We start from the raw sequence: 22,083 nt of genomic DNA, 5'->3' as shown, positions 1-22,083 counted from the left end.
TGAATAACCTAACCTCACCTAATCTCAGTAGCAGAAGTTGGAACCATCCATAGCTTTTCTTAATGGATTTCTTTTAGATTGCCCCTTCCTGCCAGAGCCAGCATAATTACCACAAGGTGCTCTAAGAAGAGAATTCTACTCTGGAACTTGCTCATGCCTTAAAATTTCTGTATCTTCAATTTTTGCAAAATGCACGATAAACTATAAGTAAATTTGTATATAGGCTAGGTTTTCATAATTGTTATGAAATTAATAACAAATTATTCATAATTAATAACAAACAGGCTAATGTTTATAGTTATTTGCATATGTAGAAACTGCTAAAAAATCTGCAATCACATTGACAAAGTTTGGTTCCTTTGCTAATACTATGTCTTCTTTCTCATATACAAAGAAATTTTGTAAAACTAAATTTTGAGTGTATAAAGTAAAATATTCTTTAAATGGTTCTTCCTCATTCTTTCTGTAACACTTTACAGTGCCATTTTCTGTTCTGAATTATCAACATCTTTGAGTTATTTACATTTTTCCAAAGTCGTCATGTTATAATGATACTATTATCCAAGTAAAGTACAGTGTCAATTAAGCCCTATTCTCCCAGATAAATGTCCTTTAGCTTCATTCATTTATCCAGCCTGTATTTATTGGATGCCTAATATACGTTAGATGCAAAGACAGACATTGGTTGAGTAAGTTAGATACAGGAAATTTGTTGCACAGCTAGACTACTTCAACTGTCTCCATGAGAGTCTCTTTTCTGTTATTTCTGAGAAAATTCTACAGTGTTACCTTCAACATTATTTCCCTTTCATATGACTCTCCCTAACAATTTCCCATAATAACAAAAGGAAGGCAGGCGAGTCAATTGTCTTTGAATTAACTTTTAAATGATTCATGGAGATAGTTATCTAAACAGGAAAATATAAGATAGATTATATTTTATTTCTTCATATTAAAGATTTCTTGAGAATGCCTCTACTTAAGTGAAAGCTGCCAGTGATCATGTTTTATGGAGGCAGATTTAATCATACAACAGTTGAGTTGACTTATATTCCACTTCAATAGTCTTTACTGATCCTCTTTGTTCTTCAGCCTGAAATTTTTATTTCAATGTAATGTGCCATGTGTATCAATTGAGATATACAGAGATTATTATATATAATTTTAGAACATTAATCATAAGATCCATTTTTGTCTGCATGTATTGAAAAGACTGAGTTGAAAAACAATAGATTATGTCAAATAAACTACGATATAGTAGAGACTTGACTATAATACCACTCCTCTATCTCACTTATTCTATAGGTCTGAACTTACACATCACTAACAATATAAGAACAAGGTGTTAGGAACTGAGTATTTATATGAATGCTCCTTAATCAAATCTGTTCTTTCAAATCTACTCTGGAATTTCTTTCTACATTGAAATTTCAGACTAAATTCATGCATAAAAAAGTATATATTTTGAAACATTATGCTTATTTCTTCCAGAAAGTTTTCCACATTTTAATAGTGAATAAATCATGTTTTACTATTATAGTCATGAAATTAGCAAAATTTTAGGTGTAATTATCATTCTTAAGTTTTCCTACACAAACTCAAATGTTGAACTAAGAAAAAGAACTTCTATAAATTATCTCCATAGGAAATCCCTCTGCAAATTATAGTTTGAACCTCATTTGATCATAACATTAAATTTGAAACAACAATTTTACTTCATTTCTTGTATTTGAAATACCTTGCAAAAGCATTAACCAATTAATCAAATTAGATAACAATTCTGTTATGAATTGAGCATCATATAGAATCATTTGCTACAGAATATCAAGATAGTGTATGTATATGTCACTTTTGAGGTAATAATTATATCTATGTGCAGTAAAGTATTTATTATCTTATCTAATTAATACACATTTTGGCAGGTCAGGGATTGTGGGTAATTACAGTTTTCTATTAGGTAATAATTTGTATGATTTATGAAGGCTATGAAACAACGCTGTGAGCCAAAAAGCTGTCTGGAATAATTACAGTTAAGCAGCACGATCAACAGGTACACCCAGCCAAGAGAACGCAGCCCTGAGGATAAGAGCCTCAAACAAACAGAAGCAATCTGAGGTGTTCACTTCTCAGCCTGTTTTTTCTAACCTGGGAAAAAAAAAAAACGGCCCACCCACTGTTTTCAGCTGTAACAAAGAACTGATTGCTTAAGTATAATGTAGTTGTTTTCCAAAGTTCATGTGTTGATGTGGAGGACTTCACACACACACACAAATAAATATAAGTATCATAGACCATATAAATTTGCAATTATTTCAGGAAAGACTAAATGCAGACACATTTAATTTAAGAATGACAATGTTTTCTGTGGTTATTGAAAACTCAGAACTAGAATATGCCCCTTCATGGATCACAGCCTTGTCATGACAAACGGGTTTGTGTAACTCAGTGAAGCTACCAGCTTTCTTGTGCAGGGCCACTCAGGTTGAACAGATCATAGTGAAGAGTTCTGACCAAATGTGGTCTGCTGGAGGAGGGAATGGCAAACCACTCCAGTCTTCTTGCCTAGAGAATCCCATGGGCAGTATGAAAAGGCAAAAAGATATGACACCAGAAGATGAGCCCCGCCCACCCTCCCAATAGGTCAGAAAGTGTCCAATGTGCTAATGCAGAATAGTGGAGGGCCATTACTAATAGCTCCAGAAAGAATGAAGCAATTGGGCCAAAGTGGAAATGATGCTTAATCGTGGATGTGTCTTTACCTCTCAACTCTGGCCAATTCAATAAGCTCTGAGTCTCATTTCTTCCTGGAACTGAGAGACCCCTGGAAAAATTGTCCCAGCAGGAATTGAGATTGTAGTTTGTTTCTAAAGAAGCTTTGCTTATAATCAGGAGTTGACTGCCACAGAAACACGAGAGTTACAAAAGAACTCAATAGACATCATCCATATTTATACAATAATTTTCAGGAAGTTGGTGGGTTGCTGTAGACTGTAATGCAGGTTATTCTTTATCAGACACTTTTCTTTTGCTAAGTGTATTTTGACCTTCCCATCAGTCATCCTCTTTTGCTCCATATTAATGCCCTCAAGGTAGGTAATGTTTTAATTGGCATTCAGCACATTCACCAACCAAGAGATCCTATCTTACGTGAAGAAGCAGCTGGTAAATTTCTGTGAACTGTTCTCAATATGTGGGAAGTTCTTAAATTAGTTTCATCTTTCTCCGGGAGACTCATATATTTATATCCTGTAGGAGCATATTGAATTTTTAGTTATTAACTTCAGGTAGAGCCAAGTTCTTACTATTTTTTTAAACTTGAAGACTAAAAGATAATGTCAGATAATACAGACTGTTGAAAGAAATGTCACAGGGTATTCCATTTTAAAATTCATGCTAAATTGTAGAGTCAGTAATCCACCACACATAATAGATACTTTTGCATAAGTTGGAAAGTTATACTACGTGAGAATACCAAGCGCTCTAGGAATGGTCTGGAATGGAAATTGGAGATTTCTCCTGAGACAGTCCACAAAGCAGCCACCTTCATCAGCCTCACTTTTATCAAGCATTTGCTTTGCAGTGAATCAAGGGAGAGAGGAAAGAGATGAGATGGAGCAAGGATGCAGAGATGTGAGAAATCCACAGCACATACCACCCTTGGTCCCTGACTTACTTTGAACTGGGCAGCCTCTTCTTGCAGTAATTGTCATCCAAAATGAACACTCTCTCTTACTTTCAAAATGTACTTTCAGGGGAAAAATGGAGTAAACAAAAGAAAAGTCACAGCAAAGAAAATTTCTTAATTCCAACAGGCTCTTTTTTGGTAAGAAGTGTGATTTTTAGGATGAACATATGAATGAATGCTCTCAATTTAGACTTGCGTTCTGAAGCTACATGCAAACTCATTCTATCATATCAGGCGAAACAGAGTTCAGGTCAAAGAATGACAATAGAAAGAGAAAGCTTCTTGCATTTAAGCATTTTTAAGTAGAGTTTGATTGGCAGATATTTGAGTAAAGATATCCAGCTTGTTTCCCTGATGGTTCAGTGGTAAAGACTCCAACTGCCAATGCAGAAGATGCGCATTTGATCCCTAGGTCTGGAAGATCCCCCCTGGAGAAGGAAATGGCAACTCACTCCAGTATTCTTGCCTGGGAAATTTCAGGCACAGAGGAGCCTAGTGGGCTACAGTCCATGGGGTTGCAAAAGAGTCAGATATGACTTTGTGACTAAACAAACAAAGGTCAGCCTGTCATAGGGATTGGCATGGTAACAGCACCCAAAAATTAGTAGTTCTCTTCCCCCTGGAAAATTTCCATGGACAGAAGAGCTTGGCGGGCTACAGTCCATGGGGTTACAGAGAGTCAGACATGACTGAGCATGCATGCATTCCCCTCTCCTCCCCTGACACCCACACTCTACACCCCCCCTCACACACATACACACACACACACCATAGTACTTCCTGTGAAAGACAATGGCCCCAAGAAGGTTCAAACCCCTATAGGAAAACAAACAAAAAAGGTAAAATAAAGTTCAGAAAGATTTACCAGGTCAAAGATCATAGTGAAACCAAAAGTTATGTCAGGTTATAGCAGAAAGTGAATTTAGAGTAAAAACACATCATTAATTCTTATGATTATAACATTATCTACCTGCTGATCTTGGATTAGACAAAATAGTGTGTTAAAATCCAGGTAGGAATTACACATGCGTAGTATGGATGGATATATACATATATACACACAGAGAAACATACTGTTATATATAATTAAATGTATTTAATCCTAGGTGAACTGTTACATATATAGCTCTTAACAAAGATTGTATGTTAAAAGATATTTTTATGTCTGAAAACTTTTGTTGTCTTTTCTGGATAATCATTCCTTTTGTGTTTTGCAGCCATTTGCTTATTGCTTAATTTCTATATCTTTGATATTTGCCATTTACCAAATATTGATGTTTTTATTCAAAGGTTTTATTTTATAAGTATTTTAATTAACAGCATGTATGATGTTTTCTCTTTAAAGTTCAAGTTTGTGGAAAAAAAACCATAAGGCTTTGAAAATATAAAAATGAGTTCCATTAGCGTATTGACACCATTGATGTCACCTTCCAGCATATTTTAAATGTGGAACAGTCTCGTTCACCTTATCTGTTTTCCCCCTTTAGTTTCTTGTCCCATTACATCATCCAGTGGTGCTGTCGTGTGCGTTAGTTCTTGCCAAGGGGTATAAAACAGAGCAGAGCGTGTGCACGGCCTACACCTCCTGTATCCAGTCAGCAGGGTCCTGTTGTTTCTTATTAAACAGCAGTCCCCACAGTGATATTGTGGGGAATTCGCTTGATCTTCCCAGGACAAGAGTCTAAAGCTCTATTTCAATTCATTTGGCCCCAAGTGTCTTTTGCAGGAAGTAGAAACACATACAAAAATTTGGTGTAACTGGTGGAATTTTTCCTCACTTTGCTTAGAATCATTTTCTGAAGTGTAGTTTTCTTGCTCTGAAGATGCAGCAGCTTTTGACGTTAGTTATTCTCATCACTCATTTTCTGGCGGTTGACTCCAAAAAAACAAGAAAAAGAAGACGAACCACCGCCTGAACTGGACTCCTGACAATTCGACAAGCCTGCTTTGAGAGTGAGATGACTCAACTGCACGGTCTTATATTCCAACCCACCTGGGGTTCCTGAGTCTTATATTTTCTATCAGTTGACTAGAAGTTGGGGCTGTGGTGGGATCCGATTTGAATCTTCCTGAATTTTAGTTGACCTGTCATTACCTGCAACCAGTATCACAGGGTGCTTTAGTGATTTGCTTGGAAATTCTTCCTATGACATGCTCTTTACTTCCTGACCATAGAGGTGAAACATCTAGATTACAAGGCATTAACTATAACCAATAGCTCTGGTTCTTTAACACTCTTAGTTTACCTTAATGCACTGCGGTTAAATTCATTTGATTATTTGATTGTCAATTTGGGGGCTTCCCTGGTGGCTCAGTGGTAAAGGATCTGCCTGCAATGCAGGGGACATGGGTTCTATCCCTGGGAAGATTCTCTGGGGAAGGAAATGGCAAACCACTCCAGTATTCTTGCCTGGATAATCCCATGGACAGAGGATACTGGTGGGCTACTGTCCTTGGACCACTTGAGCTGGACATGACTGAGCGACTGAACAGATACACACATGTACACATACACAAGGCCATCCTTAATGGTAGGAACATGGAACACTGCTATGGTGGGTGAAGTTCAACAAATTTTCTCCTTAGGAGGTAACAAGAATAGGGGCACTTCTTTACAAGTAGGAGATGACAGGTCCTTTAAACATGATCCACTAATATCTCAGATGGGACCCAGTGGGTTCACACTGAGGGGTTAGATTTTTAAAATTACAATGCATTTTGTTTAGAAGAGGGATTAAAGTATTTGCCAAAATGATTTGTGTTGACAAAATGGCTTAGTACATTTGGCAGATTTATTTGGAGTATGGAATAAATTAAGGTGTCTAGCAAAAGATGTGCTACAGTCACTGAAACAATTTCAATTATTTCAGAAACTCTATTTTTATTCACTTTGCAAAATGTGCTTAGTTGAACTGCCAGTCCCTGTTACATTTCCATTTCTAAGCAATTAATTAAAATCCCAAATCAGTCTTTTCTTGATCATGCCAGCAGGAGTCGGTTACCATGGAAATAGGAAGATCAGTAGTATTTGGAAGAGACAAAAAAATGGCTTGTATTGGTCTTTTATTTTGGAAACATAAGTGATGGTCTAGAGTAGCTTGTTGGCTCTGTAATAGGAAGATCTGCTCCCCCAGTAGCAAGTGTGGCAGTGACAATTGGAAATTACTGACAGTCTAGGGATTACATTTCACCCCCCAAGGATATCATTTGGCCAGTTGAAAAAGTCATTAACTCAGCTTTTTCATGTCTTCTATCTATAGGTTAAACCCCCAAATGTAATTGATTACAGAGTATTCTGCTGTAGCTAAGCAGGATTTCAAATCGATAATTGGTTACATTTTATGAAAACCCATGAAAAACTATTTATGATTTTTTTTTCATATGTCAGGCCAGTGTGCTTTAGACAGAAAGCTTATTTCCAGACAATAGAGTAAACTGAGAATGACTGTGATTGAAACCATATATATTTTTTTTACCTTTTGGAAAGTGGAAGCTTATGGGGTATCATTTTTGGGTATTTAATTAAAGCACAATTCAGTAGTGCTGCCTTAAAAAACAGTGCATTAAGAAGACATGATAATGAATGATACTAATATGACTGTATTAAAAACAAATTAGAGTTGTATTGGAAAATCTAAACTGTGTGAAAGACGTAATTTTAAAGATGTAGATGGTAATAATTTTCAATATTTAATAACGGTTACATGCCAAGCACTGCTCCTAGTGGTTTAAAAGTAAAAACTCAGTGTTTCTCAGTGGCACCATGAGGAAGATCTTAGCATTCACAGATGCAGTGATTGTCTTAAATTATGGAATTTTTCTAGGTGAAGAGATTCTGTACTTTCATGTGCTACTAATTAGCCATCTGTGAAATCAGAAGATGGGTGATAATTTTCTGCTATGCTAGGCTTATACAGGTCCCACATAAAAATTTATATTTTTCTGTTAGCTAAAATTTTCTCTGAAAATAATTAGGAAAAATTCAGATATTAGAAAGAAGGTATAAATCAAAATTTCATTTTTTGCTCTAGCATGAAACCCCAGTGGGAAAATTAGTCTATACTCTCCAGGAGACAGTCCTGTCTATACATAGTGATAATTAAGAAATGAGAATTTTTCAATAAAGTTTTCTCTGATTGCTGTAGGCAGTCAAAATAATGTTGCCATTTGTCTCTACAAAATGCTATTATGTTTTCCATATAATAAAGTCCTCGAGGCATACCTACATGTCTTATGCCTATGTGTATTTTAGAAGTGATAATTATTTAAGATGAGTGGTAGTCTTTTTAGTTAATCTTTGGAAGAGAATAACAGCCACAATTCCCTTTAGTTTACTGTAAGATGAATAGAAAGGTAAGGCATGCCTGGCAACATAAGCCACGTGGGTGTCTAGAATTTGGGAGTCATATCACAAATGACATACTTTATATGCTATATGAATCATAGCATCTCTCCAGCTACCTGCTGGCCAGGTAGGTAGAATATACTTCAAACACATGCATAGCAAGAAAGGCTGCTACTTGCTGCTTTATAACCCTATTCCCACCAATCTAAGCTCTCCCTGTGTAATGGCCTGGAAGTCTGAATCAATACTTCTGGGCTGTATCCCCAAATTTCTTATAAGATTTTCATTTAGACTTCCTTTTGTACCTGTATCAGGTGCATACTAAGTGAATACTACACCACTATTCAGTAATGGACAGAGGACCTGGTGGGCTGTAGTCCGTGGGGTCGCAAAGAGTCGAGCATGACTGAGCGACTAACACACACACTCATTCAGTATTGAGAAATCTAAGAAGAATAAGACATATCTACCGATTTCAAGGGGTATGAATTTTATCGTATTCCCTATAGCACAGAATATGGTGATTTGAATGCTTCGATGACTTAGGAATTCTTGTTGTTACACTGATCTCACGGTGAAGATATATGCTATAGGCAAAGATAAACAGAATGTATAAACTAACATCTAGCTATTTAATTTGCAAGTATCCACTGAGCACATGTTATGTTCCAGACACAGCACCAGGCACTGAGGAGTGAAAGCACATGTGAGATATTGAAATGAAAGGCACATACTGTTACTATGAAACATGATTTCTGATGCCTGGTTAACTGTTGAAGTTCTTAACGCCTCTGCTTACTGTGGAAACTCATCTCAAAGACAGGTTCTCAACAAAATATACTTCCCAGTGTGAACGCCCTTATTAAACGCCTCCCCTGAGTCTGGGTTGGTCCTGTGACTCACATTTCAAACAATAAAATGCAATAGAAATTATTTCAGGGCTAGATCTTACGAAGTCTCACAGCTTCCACCTGGAATTCTTGGGATTTTTTCCTCTGAGGACACGCTATAATTCCTCTGAGACTCAATCACAGTCTCATACTGACCCTGAGACTTCAGTGCTATGTGGAAGTCCAAATTCAGCTAAACAGAAAGCCACACAGAGGGACAGAAATAAACCTGACAAGGTCCCAGCAGCTCTAGTCATCCCACTGCGGTACAAGTGTGCCCGTGCGTGTGTGCTAAGTCGCTTCAGTCATGTCCAACTCTTTGCGACCCCATGGACTATAGATACGAGGCTCCTCTGTTCATGGGATTCTCCAGGCAAGAATACTGCAGTGGGTTGCCATGCCCTCCTCCAGGGGACCTTCCCAAACCAGGGATTGAACCTGTGTCTCCTGCTTCTGTATTGCAGGTGGATTCCTTACTGTTGAGCCAATTTAGTTTAAACAGCAACTTTTTTTTTTTGAAGTTACTGGGAGCAATTAGTAGAATTATTTTCTGCTGGTGCTGCTAAGTCGCTTCAGTCATGTCTGACTGTATGTGACCCCATAGACGGCAGCTACCAGGCTCCCCCGTCCCTGGGATTCTCCAGGCAAGAACACTGGAGTGGGTTGCCATTTCCTTCTCCAATGCATGAAAGTGAAAAGTGAAAGTGAAGTCGCTCAGTCGTGTCCAACTCTTAGCGACCCCATGGACTGCAGCCTACCAGGCTCCTCCGCCTATGGAATTTTCCAGGCAAGAGTACTGGAGTGGGTTGCCATTGCCTTCTCAGAGGATTATATTCTAGGAATAACTAAAGCACCAAGATCTGGGAAAACAGAAATAAAGGCAACTCTGGAAAATTTAAGAACAAGAATCTCATCTTCCCAGACCATCTTGATTGCCTTCTCAGCTGTTTCTTCAGCTGATCTTCTGTATCGACTTCAGCGTTTCAGGACAACTTTCCATAAGGCTGGAAAATACACCAGCTCCATGGGGAACACAGCTTCCCAAATTCCCTTTCAGAAAGAATGGCCACTCTTCTGCATGCAGGTTGAAACATCCTGGGAAATAACCTAGCTTGAATGTTGCATCCACTGCTGGATTATCACTGTGGGCAGGGAAGCAAGTGCCATTGTAACAAAATCATTTGAAAACCTATGGGAAAAACAGATTTTTTTTAAAACAGGGTGATATTTGGGTAAGAAGAGAAAAGGACAGGAACTGGTTAAAGAAAGCATGACAAGTCTGCTATGTATAGTATGCAGTACCCAACAAATAACTTGACTTCATATTTTATTTATTTATTTATTTTTTTTGAACAGAGGAAAATTTATGCGTCGAACCTGGACTGGTCACTTATGATAATATACATGCTACAATTCCATTTTCTCCAATCATTCCACCTTCACCCTCTCCCACAGAGTCCCAAAGACTGTTCTAAATGCCTATGTCTCTTTTGCAGTCTCTTATACAGGGTTCAGGTTACCATTGACTTCATATTTTAAAGTATGGGGATATTATTGCTGATACATGAATTTTTTCCATGTTAATAGTTTAATAGTGGAAAAGTGGCTATACCTATCTTACAGAGAAATGTTTTTTATTTGAAATGTGTGCATTTTAATATCCTATTTAATTTTGGATATTTACCAATGAGGAAGTAAAGCGAGGATGTTTTCTGTTCCTGACATTGGGTTTAGCAGGGCAGGAATAATGTTATCTATTAATGAGCAGAGATGTTAGCTGAAGAGGTCTGGCTACATTCCAGTTTGGCTAATTAAATCCTACCTGCTTAAATTCTGTCTTTATTTTCAAATGAATATTCACCGTTATTTCTCATTTGAAACATTATTTGACGTTTGGGACTACCAGTTTATTTGTGAGGTAAAGAATTCCAGTTTACTTTGGGTTGAAAATACCCTAGCTCCAGCCCAATGTTACATATATATACTGTGTGGACTTTGCAAGACTTCTTAGGGCTCTAGTGGTAGGACTGCATATTTTTCTGATGACAATACAACCTTTTAAAATCCTTTCTATGCTTCACTTGGTGATGGCAAGCTATCAAACACTATGCCTAATGCAAACCAAATTTGATCTGAGCCATTAAAATATGGTACTTTTAACCCAGCAATACTTGGATTAGTGATTAACGTCTAAAATGAGCATGTTGCAAGTTGAGAAAGGATCAAATCAAAATTAATTAATTAGAGTCTAATTAATGACTCTAATTAGTCATGACTGTGTTAAAACCTATTTCACAGAGTCCATCATACAATATGTCAAATCAATATTTTGCAGTTTAAATAGAAGATTCAAGTTACAACTTATTTATATTATTTGTTGTTGTGATAAAAAATTTAACATTGTATCTATTCTCATGAGATTTTTTTAGGAGTACAATACTAACTACAGGTGCAGTGTTGTACAGCACATCTCCAGAACTTATCCATCTTGCATAATCGAAACTTTATACCTCTTGGTTAGGACCTCCCCCATGTTCCCTCCCCCAGCATCTGGCAATGTCATTTTACTCTGTTTCTATGAATCTGATGACTTTGGATTCCTTATACATGCAGAATCATACAGTATTTTTCTTGCTGCGCCTGGCTTATTTCACTTAGCATAATGTCCTCTATGTTCATCCATGTGTCCCAAATGGCAGAGTTTCCTTATTTTTTAAGGGTGAGTAACATTCTATTGTATGTATGTACCTGAAAGGATGGGTGACAGACTGGGGTCTATGGCGGTATCTGTAAGCTCGCTTTTATATTCGCTTTTCTTAAAGTCTCTAGGACATAGGCACCAAGAGAAATCAAAGAGGCAATGATATAATGAGAGGCTCTGTGATAAGAGGCCCCTGAACAAGAGATTTTCTCAAAGTGAAGGTGGAAGAATAATTCAATCGTGTCTATAAAACTTTCCTTCTCTGAAGTCGGAGAGGAAGAGAGTGACACAGTAATAGAGCAAGCGGATATTGTGACACTCATTTAGGTTATTTAGAGAATAAGATCAGCAATAGGATCATAGATAGACAAAGGGACTGATATACACACAAATCTACAGATCTGGAGATGCGTGAAATGCACATTCCAGCACAGTTGCGTCTTCACGTCCTTGGGGGAATAGTTCTAGGACTCCCTGCAGATGCCAAAATCCAAAGATGTTTAAGTCCATTGCAAAACATGGCCAGTGCACTCAGCCCTCCCTATCTTCATATTCCATACCCTGGGATTCGACCAACAGACTTTCTATCTGCATTGGGTTGAATTCATGGATTTGGAGCCTGTAGATAAGAGGGCCTGCTATATAATCGTTCCATTTACAGTCTGTGTCCAGGGTAATTTAAATCTCACTTTTTAGCTAGGCGTTTAAGATCCAATGTCTTTAAAATTTATCTTTTCATTTCTTCTCTTTTACATGATGAAAGTGAATGGATTTTGGAGTAGGAAGTTTTCATTTCAGTAATGGAATGCTTTCTCGTTTATCACTTTGCAATAACAAAAAATAATCTGGAAAGAGACAGCTAAAATAAATTTCTGAATACTTTTTACTCTTTCTTAGTGGTTGATAAAATATTCACCCAAAAATAAGTCTATGTGTATGTATGTATATGCATATATATGTGTATTTACATATATACACACACGAAGGCATTCTTTGCTTCCCTTCTAAGTATTAATAAACAACATAAAACTTTCTAAGAAGGGGACATTTCAAAATGCTTCCAAGTAATGTCTCCACCTCTGTTACTACATTTAATATCTGCTTAGGATAAGCAGTTGCCCAGGTGAATGTCATGTACTGCAGGGGTTTATAGGAATTTGCAGAGATATATCATGGGAAACGGAGAAGGCAATGGCACCCCACTCCAGTACTCTTGCCTGGACAATCCATGGACAGAGGAGCCTGGTAGACTGCAGTCCATGGGGTCGCTAAGAGTCAGACATGACTGAGCGACTTCACTTTCACTTTTCACTTTCCTGCATTGGAGAAGGAAATGGCAACCCACTCCAGTGTTCTTGTCTGGAGAATCCCAGGGATGGGGGAGCCTGGTGGGCTGCCGTCTATGGGGTTGCGCAGAGTCGGACATGACTGAAGCGACTTAGCAGCAGCAGCAGCAGCAGCAGCATCGTGGGAAAACCATAATGTCAGAAATAGACAGAATGCCTTTCTATTCTGAATTCAAGCTATTGTAGATGCACATGAATGACTTTTATTTCCACCTAAATCCCCCTCTTAAACACTTCCTCTGCCAATAGGATCCACGAAGCCAGATAGAATTTTAATATCAGATGACAAGCTTAACGTTTGTCACACTTTGTGTTACAAATTGAATATATCTTTCCTTCTTCTCTTGTAGATACAACAGTTCTTGCAATATTTTCCAACTCTATTTGTCATTTCAGTAGCAAATCAATTTGAATTTAACAAGCAAACTCTAGATTATTTGCACATAAAACATTTCAGTTTCTATTCTGTGGAGCCCTACCGAGGCCAGTGCATAGGTTTGCTAAAGCTGCCATAACAAAATAACACAGACTGAGTGGTTTAAATAGCAGGACTTTACTGTCTCGTAGTTCTGGAAGTCCCAGATCTGTCAGACAGACTTCCAGTTCTGGAAGTCTCAGATCAGGGTAGCAGCACAGCTGGGTCCTTCTTGAAGGCTGTGACGGTGGGATTTGTTCCAGGTCTCTGACTTGCAAAGGGCATTATCCCTGTTTCTTCACAATGTCTTTTCTCTGTGCATTCACATTTCGCCTTTTTATAAGAACACCAGTCTTTTAGACTAGGGCCCACTCTAATGACCTCACTTTAGCTTGATTATGCCTATAAGAACCTGAATCCAAATATGGTCACATTCCAAGGTACTGGGGGTTAAGATGTCCACATATGACTTTTAGGAGCACAATTCAACCTGTGACAGAGAGAGACTTAAAATAAATCTATGTTGACATAGGGCTTCTCAGGTGGCTCAGCTGGTAAAGAACCTGCCTGCCAATGCAGGAGATGCAAGAGACTCACGCTTGACCCCTGGGTCAGAAAGATCCCCTGGATAAGAGAATAGCAACCCACTCCAGTACTCTTGCCTGGAGAATCCCATGGACAGAAGAGTCTGACAGGCAATAGTCCATGGGGCCACAGAGAGTCAGGCACAACTGGGTGTGCCAGAACAGACACATCTAGATAGAGGTATAGGCATGTGGATACCCATACATGTGTGGGTATATGCACACATACATGTGTGTATATGCAAGTTGTGTATATACAAACATATGTGATTAGTTTTCATTTTATATTGTTTTCTTGGAAAATAAATAACAAATGAAAAATTCAGACTAATAACATTCTATATATACCTATTTCATTAAAATTTTAAAGGTTCAGCTCAGTTAATTCTCTCAGTTGTGTCTGACTCTTTTCTACCCCATGGACTGCAGAACTCCAGGCCTCCCAATCCATCACCAACTCCTGGAGTTTACCCAAACTCATGTCCATTGAGTCGGTGATGCCATCAAACCATCTCATCCTCTGTCATCCCCTTCTCTTCCTGCCTTCAATCTTTCTGAGCATCTTTCCCAAGCCCATGGACTGCAGCCTACCAGGCTCCTCCGTCCATGGGATTTTCCAGGCAAGAGTGCTGGAGTGGGCTGCTATTCCTTCTCCAGGGGATCGTCTCGACCCAGGGATCGAACCTGGGTCTCCCACACTGTAGTCAGATGCTTTACCATCTGAGCCACCAGGGAAGCTCTTTCCCAGCTTCAGGGTCCTTTCATATGAGTCAGCTCTTTGCATCAGGTGGCCAAAGTATTGGAGTTTCAGCTTCAACATCAGTCCTTCCAATGAACACTCAGGACTGATCTTTAGATGCACTAGTTGGATGTCCTTGTGGTCCAAGTGACTCTCAAGAGTCTTCTCCAACACTATGTTCAAAAGCATCAATTCTTCGACATTCAGCTTTCTTTATATTCCAACTCTTACATCCATACATGAATACTGAAAAAACCATAGCCTTGACTGGACAGACCTTTGTTGGCAAAGTAATGTCTCTGCTTTTTAATATGCTGTCTATGTTGGTCATAAATTTCCTTCCAAGGAGTAAGCATCTTTTAATTTCATGACTGCAGTCACCATCTGCAGTGATTTTGGAGCCCAAAAAAATAAAGTCTCTCACTGTTTCCCCATCTATTTGCCATGAAGTGATGGGACCAGATGCCATGATCTTAGTTTTCTGAATGTTGAGCTTTAAGCCAACTTTTTCACTCTCCTCTTTCACTTTCACCAAGAGGCTTTTTATTTCCTCTTCACTTTCTGCCATAAAGGTGGTGTCATCTGCATATCTGAGGTTATTGATATTTCTCCTGGCAGTCTTGATTCCAGGATGAAGCTTGTGCTTCATCCAGCCCAGCGTTCCTCATGATGTACTCTGCATATAAGTTAAATAAGCAAGGTGACAATATACAGCCTTGATGTACTCCAATTCCTATTTGGAACCAGTCTGTTGTTCCATGTCCAGTTCTAACTGTTGCTTCATGACCCGCATACAGATTTCTCAGGAGGCAGGTCAAGTGGTCTGGTATTCCCATCTCTTGAAGAATTTTTCACAGTTTGCTGTGATCCACATGGTCAAAGGCTTTATCATGCTTTATCTTTGAATCCTCTTTGCACTCCCCGTGCATATTTTTCATATGGATTTTCTTATGCTCTCCAGTATAAAACCTGAGTATCTGCTCTTTCAAATTAATCCACTGATCAATTACCATGAGCAAAAAAGACTGGCATCAACAAATAGGGAATAATATGATTAGGGATCCATCTCCAGAGAAGGTTGTTGCCCAATCAGAGTTTATTCAAAGTGAGGGGATGTCATAGTGATAGACATTCCTGTCATTTCTAAAGAATTTGATGATAAACTACACAGTATAACAGTACAGGGTGGAAGCACCAAGGATAATTTTGAAAAAATATCTGTCATCACATTTTCCACTCTTGCAGTAAAAATAAAACTGAATTTTCATGGTAATTATAACTAAACACTGATAACACTGAATAATACTTTAAATGCTATCCTTGCTGGTCATATATCTCGTAAGGTTTAATCATGTTTTTGGCTTACTATAGCAGTTTACTTCTTCTTACAGTTTCATTGATATAAACTTCATATACTATAAAATCCATCAATTTATAATCATTTGATGAATTTTAGCAAATTTATTGTTTTGCAACCTACCCTGCAATCCAGTGTTAGAACATTTCCATCACTCCATAAATTTCTCTGATGCTGTTTGTCACCTTCAGCCCAAGCAACTACTGATCTGCTTTCTCTCTCTGTCATTTTGTCTTTTAGAAATTTCAAATTTCTAAATTTGGTAGAAATAAGGTAGAATCATAAAATACATAGTCTTTTGTGTCTAAATTCGTTTTGACTTCTAGGTTGTAGACTGGATCACTAGTTTCTTCCTTTGAATTGATTAATACTTCATTGTATAGATACATTACATTTTTGGCTATATTCATCTGTAACGGACATTTGAATTATTTACAGTTTGAGATGAACAATATTGCCCTGAACAGTCACAAATAAGGCTGTGTGTATGCTTGCATTTCTCTTGCGTAGAGATCCAGGAGTGAAGTATTGAGGTTGATTTAAATACACATCTAAATTTTTAAGAAACTGTTGAAGTGTTTTCAAATTTTTATATTCCCATTAAAAATGTATGAGGATTCAAGTTGTTCCACAATCTTGCAAGCACTTAGTATTATGCTGAAGTCCAACTTATTTTTTCTTTTGTGGATTGTGTCCTTGAGGTCATGTTTTATTATTTTTTAGAAGTTTTATAGGTTTAGCTCTTACATTTGGTTTGTGATCCACATTCCAGGCAATACCCATGTGTGGTGTGAGGAAGGGCATAAGTTTTTATTGTTGTTGTTTAATAAATAAATCTAGTTGTTCTGGGAACACTTATTAAAAACTTATTATTTCCTTAATTGAACTGTTGTCATACCCTTTTGAAAGATCACCTAGTTGATTTTGGATTAAACCAACTTTGCATTTCCAAGGTTGATCTCACTTAGTTATGGGGTATAATCCCTCATACAGACTAATTGTTGGGTTTGGTTTAGTGATATTTTGTTAGGGATTTTTGTACCTATGTCCAGGAAGAATATTGGTTTTTTCCTTGTGATGTCTTTGTTTAACTTAGGTATCATTACTTAAATGTTACTTAGGAATACCCTCAGAAGATGAGTTGAGACGTGTTCCAGACACATAGATTCTGGAATTCAAGATGATTTTAAAAGAGTGATTTCCAATCTATTTACTAAGAAAATGTAGTGTTTGACAAATGCCAACATTGGCTGGATTTCAAAGTCTGATTATTATTTTTAAAATTCCTGTGGATTATTAAAAATAATAGAGCTCACTCTTGTGAACTCATGAAATTGATTTCCTTTATCTAATTACATGTTAAGAACAAAGATATTGTGAACTTTAAAAATATGAGCCTGGAACAAAATAAAATTGCACTTAATACTTCTACTATTTTAAAATAGCCAGAAATATTTTATTAGAAATGGTGCAAAAACAATAAAAAATTTAGAAATATTATTGGAATATTACAGAAAATTTCCATCAAATTTTACACATCAATTTCTTATTCACTCCTGGGTTATATTTGATGTTTACTTTCTAAAAAAAGAATTATGCAGAATGAAACTATAATTTCTGTAGAAATATACTCATGTGTTTTGGCAAGTTACAACAGAAATTTTCCAACAGTTAGTTTAACCCAGGTGAGGATAGATTCAGATTCACCCATAACATGAAACTAGGCATGCTGGAAACTAAAACTATTTTCTCATCATGTCATATTCAAATAGTCATGCTCTGGGGAAAGAGGTTTTATTATATCTTCTGCCTGAAAAAAGAAACAGTCAACTCTACCTCCAAGCTAGTTTAGCTTGCAATTTCCCATTCTGGTAGTATCTGTGCGAGAGAATTGAAAGGACAGAAGAAATGGTGGAGTTATAGAGTGGGGAAAGATTGTAGTGATATCCAGTTCAGCAGTCATGAGAGTAAGGATACTGAAAAGTTATTTGCTCAAATACATATATGAATCAGATTATACTGAGCTGGGGTCAAGACCCAGTCCTCTTAACACGCAGGAGAATGTACTTTACTGTATTCTGATGAAGTTGCTAGAACTTAAAAAATTGTAAATTAAATTTTAAATTTACAATTTTTAAAATTAAATGGTTTTAATTTGTAGGACTACCTTGTTCATTTCCTGGAGCCAAACGATAGAAAATGGTGGCACAGAACACTTTAATTATTTGCAAAGTAATTTCCCTGGTAGTTCAGACAGTAAAGAATCTGCCTGTGATACAGGAGACCTGAGTTCCCTGGTGGCTCAGAGGTTAAAGCGTCTGCCTCCAATGCGGAAGACCCGGGTTCGATCCCTGGGTCGGGAAGATCCCCTGGAGAAGGAAACGGTAACCCACTCCAGTATTCTTGCCTGGAGAATCCCATGGACGGATAAGCCTGGTAGGCTACAGTCCACGGGGTCGCAAAGAGTCGGACACAACTGAGCAATGGAATGGAACGGAGTTCGATCAGTGGGTCTGGAAGATGACCTGGAGACAGCAATGGCAACCCAATCCAGTATTCTTGCCTGGAGAATTCCATGGACAGAGAAGCCTGGCAGGCTAAAGTCCATGGGATTGCAAAGTCGGACATAACTGAGTGAATAACACTCACACCCCTGTGGTGTTCAATGTTACCAAACAATGGTCCCCATATTTTCAGTCTGGAGAGGCCAGTTTAATATTAATGGGGAGGGATGGAATCAAGATTGCTGGGAGAAATATCAATAACCTCAGATATGCAGATGACACCACCCTTATGGCAGAAAGTGAAGGGGAACTAAAAAGCCTCTTGATGAAAGTGAAAGAGGAGAGTAAAAAAGTTGGCTTGAAGCTCAACATTCAGAAAACAAAGATCATGGCATCTGGTCCCATCACTTCATGGCAAATAGATGGAGAAACAGTGGAAACAGTGTCAGACTTTATTTTCTTGGGCTCCAAAATCACTGCAGATGGTGACTGCAGCCATGAAATTAGAAGACGCTTACTCCTTGGAAGGAAAGTTATGACCAACCTAGACAGCATATTAAAAAGCAGAGATATTACTTTGCCAACAGAGGTCCGTCTAGTCAAGGCTATGGTTTTTCCAGTGGTCATGTATGGATATGAGAGTTGGACAGTGAAGAAAGCTGAGTGCCGAAGAATTGATGCTTTTGAACTATAGTGTTGGAGAAGACTCTTGAGAGTCCCTTGGACAGAAAGGAGGTCCAACCAGTCCATTCTAAAGGAGATCAATCCTGGGTGTTCATTGGAAGGACTGATGCTAAAGCTGAAACTCCAATACTTTGGCCACCTCATGCGACGAGTTGACTCACTGGGAAAGACTCTGATGCTGGATGGGATTGGGGGCAGGAGGAGACGGGGACGACAGAGGATGAGATGGCTGGATGGCATCACCGACTCGATGGACATGAGTTTGAGTGAACTCCGGGAGTTGGTGATGGACAGGGAGGCCTGGCATGCTGTGATTCATGGGGTCACAATGAGTCGGTCACGACTGAGCGACTGAACTGAACTGAACTGAACTGATGGATCATTAGTGTGGTCTCCCTCCTAGGACAGATTTTACTAATGAGAATTATATCTTCAGGGAAGTATGGGTCTGAATACATGGCAGAGAAAGACATGTAAGCTTAGTCTAGGAAAGAATAGGCAGAGGTGGCTTGAAATAGTGATTTCCAAGTAGTTGCTGGGCTAAAATGGGAAAAAATGAGTGAAATGCTTTCTGTGTAATTGAGCAGGAGTAGGGAAAAAGGTGAGGCAGACTTTGACTCAATAAGAAATTTTCAACAATTAACCACTGTTCAGGAATGAAATCAACCATGCTGTCTGATTTCATTTAAATTCATGACTTGGAACCCCAAGAGAGTCATTTAATGCTGTCTTGGTAATTTTATTCTAAGTCCTTAGGTTAATCATCCAGGAGGATGGAAAGCCATTCTCCAAATGTCATTTTCATTCTTCTTCTCTCTAAATACCTAACACTTCCTCTCATCTTCACTCTCCTCTAGTGTCCTTGCTATTCACTTTTCTGAGAAAATTATAGCAATTAGAAGAGAACTTCCAGAACCCCAGTTACAGTCCTACCACCATCTATACCCAAATACTTTGCATTTTTGTTTATTACCATTGACTGCTGTCCATGCTTCTGCTCAAAGCCAGTATCTCTCCTTTGGCGCTTCAAAACATCTCCCATTTATTAGAAAAGGTCATCACTCAGCAATTTCACCTCTTCTTCCTACATGTAATTTTTGGCTCTCCTGTATAATTTCCATCATAATACAAAAATACTGCTTTATCTTCTACCAAAAAAAATTCTCCCTTGACAAGCTCTTCTGAACCAGCTATCATTCATTTCTTTTTCTCTTCTTTACTCACATACAAAGTCTTGTCTATTCTTACCGACTCCAGTTCCTCTTTGCTAATTCCTGCAGAAATCTATTCAGGTCACTATTTTACCCTAACACCACTGCAACGAAACTGCTCCTCTCAGGGTCTGGTGATTCCATGATGATAACTGAATGGCCAGTTCTTAGTTCTCATCTTTCTGGAACAACCAGCAGCATCTGACACAGTACATCATTTCCTCCTTGTTGATGTACTTTCTTTGTGTGGCTTCCAGGCTGCCACACGCACCTGGCTTTTTCTCCTACCTCTCTGGACACATCTTCTCAGTTTCTCCTCCTGTCTTCTTAATTGTGGAATGCCCCCCTAGTCCAGCCCTTAGACCCCAGATTCCAATCTCCCTTATCTGACTGTCTACACGATCTCTTTACTTAGATGTCTCACAGTCTTCTGAAACTTAACTTTTTCTAAACTAGATTCCTGATACTTTTACATAAACCCTCTTGCCTCCAGGTTCCTTCATGTCAGCTGAAGGCAATCTCTTCTTTCAGATATTCAAATGCAAGCTCTTGGAATTGTCTTTGTCAGCTGTAATTCTCTTTCCCTCAGACAGAATATCCAATCAGTCCAAAAGTCCTATTTGTTTTAACTTCAAAATATATCCCAAACCTAAACACTTCTCATGACTTTCACTGATATTACTCTGGTTTCACTATAATATTGTATTTGGATTTCTGCAATAACCTCCTAATAGGCCTTTAGCCAGAGTAGTCTATCTTCAACAATATAGCCAAAGTGAGGCTCTGAGAAGAAAAAACAGCTGATGTCACTCTTATGTTCAAAGTACTGCAGTGACTTCTATTTTCAGGGTAAAAGGAAAATTACTTTCAATATCTTTTAAGGCCTGAGCAATTCAGCCCTCATTTTCTTCTGACCTCCCATTCCGTCATCCACTTTATATTCTGTGTTCTTCCTTCTCCATCTCAACGGGAGGTATGTTCTTGCCTTAGGATGTTTCCACTGGCTATTTATTCTGTTATAAATGTTGTCCCCTCAATGTCCCTGTGGCTAACTCTCTTTCCTTAAGTCCTTGGTATAATCTCACTCTTAACATATCCTACTGTGATGCCATTATTTAACATTGTAATTTATCTCTTTGCTATGTATGTATGTATATATATATACATATATATGTATAAATGTCACAGCATATTACCTACTAACATGGTCTGAAATATACCGACCTGTTAGTTTTATTTTTTATTGTCTGTTTCCCTCTCTCCCCTTACCCACCTCCCACAGAATGCAAGCTCTTGGGTATAAGAATCATTGTTTCATTAATGTTGTTGTTGTTGTTGTTGTTGTGAAGTCGCTCAGTCGTGTCCGACTCTTTGCGACCCCATGGACTGCATGAAGAAGGCTTAATTAAAATCCAGACTCCCATAACATAACATGCAGAATCCCTAGACGTCAATCAAAAATTATTCATTTTACCAAGAACTAAGAAGATTTCAAACGGAGTTAAAGAAAGCAATCAGTAGACATTAACATCAAAGTGATAGAGATGTTAGAATTATCTGCAACAATGTTAAAGTAGCAGTCATAAAAATGCTTTAAAGAGAAGTGCAAACACATTTGAAAC

At 38.1% G+C, this 22,083-nt stretch overlaps 1 long non-coding RNA gene across 1 annotated transcript in view; it reads right to left on the bottom strand.

Moving 5' to 3' along the window:
* Window positions 1–7,717: 7,717 nt before the first annotated feature.
* Window positions 7,718–22,083, bottom strand: part of LOC148775467 (uncharacterized) — a 114,473-nt gene continuing 100,107 nt past the window's right edge. The window contains exon 3 of the long non-coding RNA XR_016039241.1: window positions 7,718–10,109. This is a non-coding gene — a long non-coding RNA (uncharacterized LOC148775467). The remainder of the gene's footprint in view (window positions 10,110–22,083) is intronic.

The sequence above is a fragment of the Moschus berezovskii genome, chromosome 15, assembly GCF_049115385.1.
Source record: "Moschus berezovskii isolate FMDL1 chromosome 15, NW_MosBer_1.0, whole genome shotgun sequence".
Classification (NCBI taxonomy): Eukaryota; Metazoa; Chordata; class Mammalia; order Artiodactyla; family Moschidae; genus Moschus; species Moschus berezovskii.
This window is presented reverse-complemented; position numbering and strand designations above follow the sequence as displayed.